The sequence below is a fragment of the Schistocerca piceifrons genome, unplaced genomic scaffold, assembly GCF_021461385.2.
Source record: "Schistocerca piceifrons isolate TAMUIC-IGC-003096 unplaced genomic scaffold, iqSchPice1.1 HiC_scaffold_956, whole genome shotgun sequence".
NCBI lineage: Eukaryota > Metazoa > Arthropoda > Insecta > Orthoptera > Acrididae > Schistocerca > Schistocerca piceifrons.
Window position 1 is genome coordinate 177,501 of NW_025729230.1, and position 5,000 is coordinate 182,500.

General features: G+C 53.7%; 1 non-coding gene across 1 annotated transcript in view; it reads left to right on the top strand.

The window, feature by feature from the left end:
* The first annotated feature begins 3,326 nt into the window (after window positions 1-3,326).
* The window catches only part of LOC124773814, a 1,909-nt gene continuing 235 nt past the window's right edge, over window positions 3,327-5,000 (top strand). The window contains exon 1 of the ribosomal RNA XR_007014930.1: window positions 3,327-5,000. This exon is cut by the window's right edge and continues 235 nt beyond it. This is a non-coding gene — a ribosomal RNA (small subunit ribosomal RNA).

Consider the following 5,000-nt stretch of genomic DNA (forward strand, 5'->3'; position numbering starts at 1 on the left):
CCACCCCTATAACTTGCGTTTCATGAAGAGTTATTTCCAATATGCGACATTCCCGCTGTCCGTATACATGAGCCGCGACCTGTACCACTTACGAGCGAGAGACGCGATCGCGTTGCTCACTGTACGGCGTCCGATACCGAGCCATCAGCATGTCGGTCCCCATGCGCGTTGCACTCGCACTCGCAGTCGCAAAAACGTGGGGCAAATATATTACGCGGAAGAGTTATAACAGACCGAGCCCCACTGCATGGGGGGAGTCTTTGTCACTAATGTACACAGATGGAACATTTTGGACTGGAACCAGATTACCCGTACACACGGCGCTGATTAGTAATCAATGCAGAGCCATCAAACTACAGCAAATATACACAACTGTCCGTATACATGCTGAAAGAGTCTGCCCAAAATGGGAACCACACGTCAGCCAGACACTCTGATCACGCACCACTCTCTGCTTCTAACAGGCGCACATACAATATGTAAGCACCAGCATGGAACAACATCCAGTGCATCTTCTCCGCCACATTACACAATCCACACTATCACAACCAGACCAGGAGGTCCGTGCGGAAAATACAATATCCCAGCCTTTCGACATCCACCATTGCGCAGACCAGGCACCAACACCCACACATGTCCTATACAACGGTGCACCCAACATCACAATAGTACCTCCTGTCACAGCGCACAAACAATGACATGAGTCAAAGACACAGGTCTCACACAAGCATAGAATTGGAGCGCCGCCTCTAATAAGCCAAAGGTGCATCCTGACGTGACAAATCTGATCATGTCACAAGCATTCACTTACTATAATCACTATCAACGAACCTGCCGCCCCCGCCCCCCCCCCCCCCCTACACCTTTCCGTACAACAACGTGTAACCTAACCTAACCTAACCTAACCTATGTTGTACCTTAACCTAACCTATGTTGTACCTTAACCTAACCTATGTTGTACCTTAACCTAACCTATGTTGTACCTTAACCTAACCTATGTTGTACCTTAACCTAACCTATGTTGTACCTTAACCTAACCTATGTTGTACCTTAACCTAACCCATGTTGTACCTTAACCTAACCCATGTTGTACCTTAACCTAACCCATGTTGTACCTTAACCTAACCCATGTTGTACCTTAACCTAACCCATGTTGTACCTTAACCTAACCCATGTTGTGCCTCAACCTAACCCATGTTGTGCCTCAACCTAACCCATGTTGTGCCTCAACCTAACCCATGTTGTGCCTCAACCTAACCCATGTTGTGCCTTAACCTAACCCATGTTGTGCCTCAACCTAACCCATGTTGTGCCTTAACCTAACCCATGTTGTGCCTTAACCTAACCCATGTTGTGCCTTAACCTAACCCATGTTGTGCCTTAACCTAACCCATGTTGTGCCTTAACCTAACCCATGTTGTGCCTTAACCTAACCCATGTTGTGCCTTAACCTAACCCATGTTGTGCCTTAACCTAACCCATGTTGTGCCTTAACCTAACCCATGTTGTCGCCTTAACGTAACCCACGTTGTCGCCTAAACCTGCTCTGTAATTGTTATACGACTCGTTCAATTACTGTAGTGTTGCCCACCCGCAACCCTCGCAATATAGTTCGCTACTCGCACTGCCCGCACCCCTGTGTATCGCTTCATGTTAAACACCTTGCAAGTCTTGCTCACTTTCCACATGCTCCTGCTGTACACTGTAATGTGGATGGCAGCAGGACGTACATGCCGCCCCTCCCCACGTCCCCACCTTGCCCCCTGCCTTCGCAAGCTGGTTGGTGAGAAGTTTGCATGTTCAATGCCCTTCGCATGCGACGTACTCAGGCTACGTTGTGGTGCGGCCTGTGTCAACTGTCCGCTGATGTCGTACGCGTGAACCACAATCTGTACTGCACATTCGTCCTTATGTACTGAATGATACATCGTGGCACATGTGTGACCGCACAACGACTGCGCCCAAAAACGGCGGACCATACAGTGCAAATATTGTGCACGCAGCTACGTGTCGTCTCCCTATGAGAGCTGGATTGCAGTGTGGTACGCCATAGAGACGTGTGGGAGGAACGGACGCCGTGGATGGCGATCAGCATGAGCTGTCTGTTGATGTATTCGGACCTAGTCGTCTCTCCTCACACACCGTGATGGCATGGTGCACCGCGTTCCATATCTGCGACATGCTACAGAGGCCGGTTGACAGTCGTTCGAGCAATGGACATCGCATACGTACGGGGGCCACCTTCCACGTATTGTCTAGGCGTGCACATTTTGTTGCGTGTATGTGGGCAGACGTAGTGTGGCGTGACACCTGACACAGGCATGCAATAATCGTTGAAGTTGCAAATGGCGATGGACGCCTGCGTTTTCTGGTGAAGTTACGCAAATGAACAAATGGTAACCTGTTGTGGTGCGGTTGTTCTCGCTAGGGGTGAATCGGTGATGGCGACGATAGGTTGAGGTACTAACCGGTTGTTCCAGCGATACCCACCATGCCGACGAAACTGAACGGCATCTGGGTGTGAAGCGATACGCGGCGGTGGCTGGGTGGGACCGTCCCCGGCCGGTGAGGGGGCGCCTCCCGGCGTGCTGGCCGCGCGGTGCGTGGGCGCACGCGCTACAGCCGGCTGGTGGGGGCGGCCAGTGGCAGGCGCGCCGGCCGACGGACGCGGCAGGCGTCGCAGCTGCGCGCCGGCGCACCCTGCGCGCGGCGCCGTGCGGCCAAAGTAGGTCCTCGCGGGCCCGGTGCGAAGCGCGGTGGACATCTTCAGTGTGCTGGTCCGATTGAGGACTGTGTGCGTTGAGGATGCGCCGCCGCCCGGCGCTCGGCGCCGCGACGCCGTCTGCTGCTCGGTCGCCCCAGCGGTTCTCGCTGGTGGTTTGTATCGCAGCTGTGCGGATGTGTTGGCGCGTGCGCTGTGCTGGGAGAGTTCGCTTCGGCACCCAAGTGGGGCTTTTGTCCTTCTGTGGCGCTGGCGTTGGAGCTGCCGGTCACCGTAGGTGGCGCGTGTTGTCTCCCGCCGGCAATGCCACGACAGCACGCTCCCGGGCCTCTGTCGGCAGCGGCAAGCTCAGTTGGGAGCACGGGTGGTCGCACCGAAAGCGTCTACTCGCCTAACTCCGGGCGATTGCGCCTCTCTCGAACCCGACCAAGTACTTGGGACGGCGCTGCGCGCCGCCGGGACCTGAGAGGGTTTCGAGGTGTATTGTGCAGGGGAGCTCAGCCTCCTCCTGTTTGCAGAATGATTGAGCGGACGCTTGCGTGTTCGCGCGGGCCCCCGGGACACACTCCCGGGCGGCCGGCTGCTCAGCTCTAGTTGACGCAGCTCCCTGGTTGATCCTGCCAGTAGTCATATGCTTGTCTCAAAGATTAAGCCATGCATGTCTCAGTACAAGCCGCATTAAGGTGAAACCGCGAATGGCTCATTAAATCAGTTATGGTTCCTTAGATCGTACCCACGTTACTTGGATAACTGTGGTAATTCTAGAGCTAATACATGCAAACAGAGTCCCGACCAGAGATGGAAGGGACGCTTTTATTAGATCAAAACCAATCGGTCGGCTCGTCCGGTCCGTTTGCCTTGGTGACTCTGAATAACTTTGGGCTGATCGCACGGTCCTCGTACCGGCGACGCATCTTTCAAATGTCTGCCTTATCAACTGTCGATGGTAGGTTCTGCGCCTACCATGGTTGTAACGGGTAACGGGGAATCAGGGTTCGATTCCGGAGAGGGAGCCTGAGAAACGGCTACCACATCCAAGGAAGGCAGCAGGCGCGCAAATTACCCACTCCCGGCACGGGGAGGTAGTGACGAAAAATAACGATACGGGACTCATCCGAGGCCCCGTAATCGGAATGAGTACACTTTAAATCCTTTAACGAGTATCTATTGGAGGGCAAGTCTGGTGCCAGCAGCCGCGGTAATTCCAGCTCCAATAGCGTATATTAAAGTTGTTGCGGTTAAAAAGCTCGTAGTTGGATTTGTGTCCCACGCTGTTGGTTCACCGCCCGTCGGTGTTTAACTGGCATGTATCGTGGGACGTCCTGCCGGTGGGGCGAGCTGAAGGCGTGCGACCGCCTCGTGCGTGCTCGTGCGTCCCGAGGCGGACCCCGTTGAAATCCTACCAGGGTGCTCTTTATTGAGTGTCTCGGTGGGCCGGCACGTTTACTTTGAACAAATTAGAGTGCTTAAAGCAGGCAAGCCCGCCTGAATACTGTGTGCATGGAATAATGGAATAGGACCTCGGTTCTATTTTGTTGGTTTTCGGAACCCGAGGTAATGATTAATAGGGACAGGCGGGGGCATTCGTATTGCGACGTTAGAGGTGAAATTCTTGGATCGTCGCAAGACGAACAGAAGCGAAAGCATTTGCCAAGTATGTTTTCATTAATCAAGAACGAAAGTTAGAGGTTCGAAGGCGATCAGATACCGCCCTAGTTCTAACCATAAACGATGCCAGCCAGCGATCCGCCGCAGTTCCTCCGATGACTCGGCGGGCAGCCTCCGGGAAACCAAAGCTTTTGGGTTCCGGGGGAAGTATGGTTGCAAAGCTGAAACTTAAAGGAATTGACGGAAGGGCACCACCAGGAGTGGAGCCTGCGGCTTAATTTGACTCAACACGGGAAACCTCACCAGGCCCGGACACCGGAAGGATTGACAGATTGATAGCTCTTTCTTGATTCGGTGGGTGGTGGTGCATGGCCGTTCTTAGTTGGTGGAGCGATTTGTCTGGTTAATTCCGATAACGAACGAGACTCTAGCCTGCTAACTAGTCGCGTGACATCCTTCGTGCTGTCAGCGATTACTTTTCTTCTTAGAGGGACAGGCGGCTTCTAGCCGCACGAGATTGAGCAATAACAGGTCTGTGATGCCCTTAGATGTTCTGGGCCGCACGCGCGCTACACTGAAGGAATCAGCGTGTCTTCCTAGGCCGAAAGGTCGGGGTAACCCGCTGAACCTCCTTCGTGCTAGGGATTGGGGCTTGCAATTGTTCCCCATG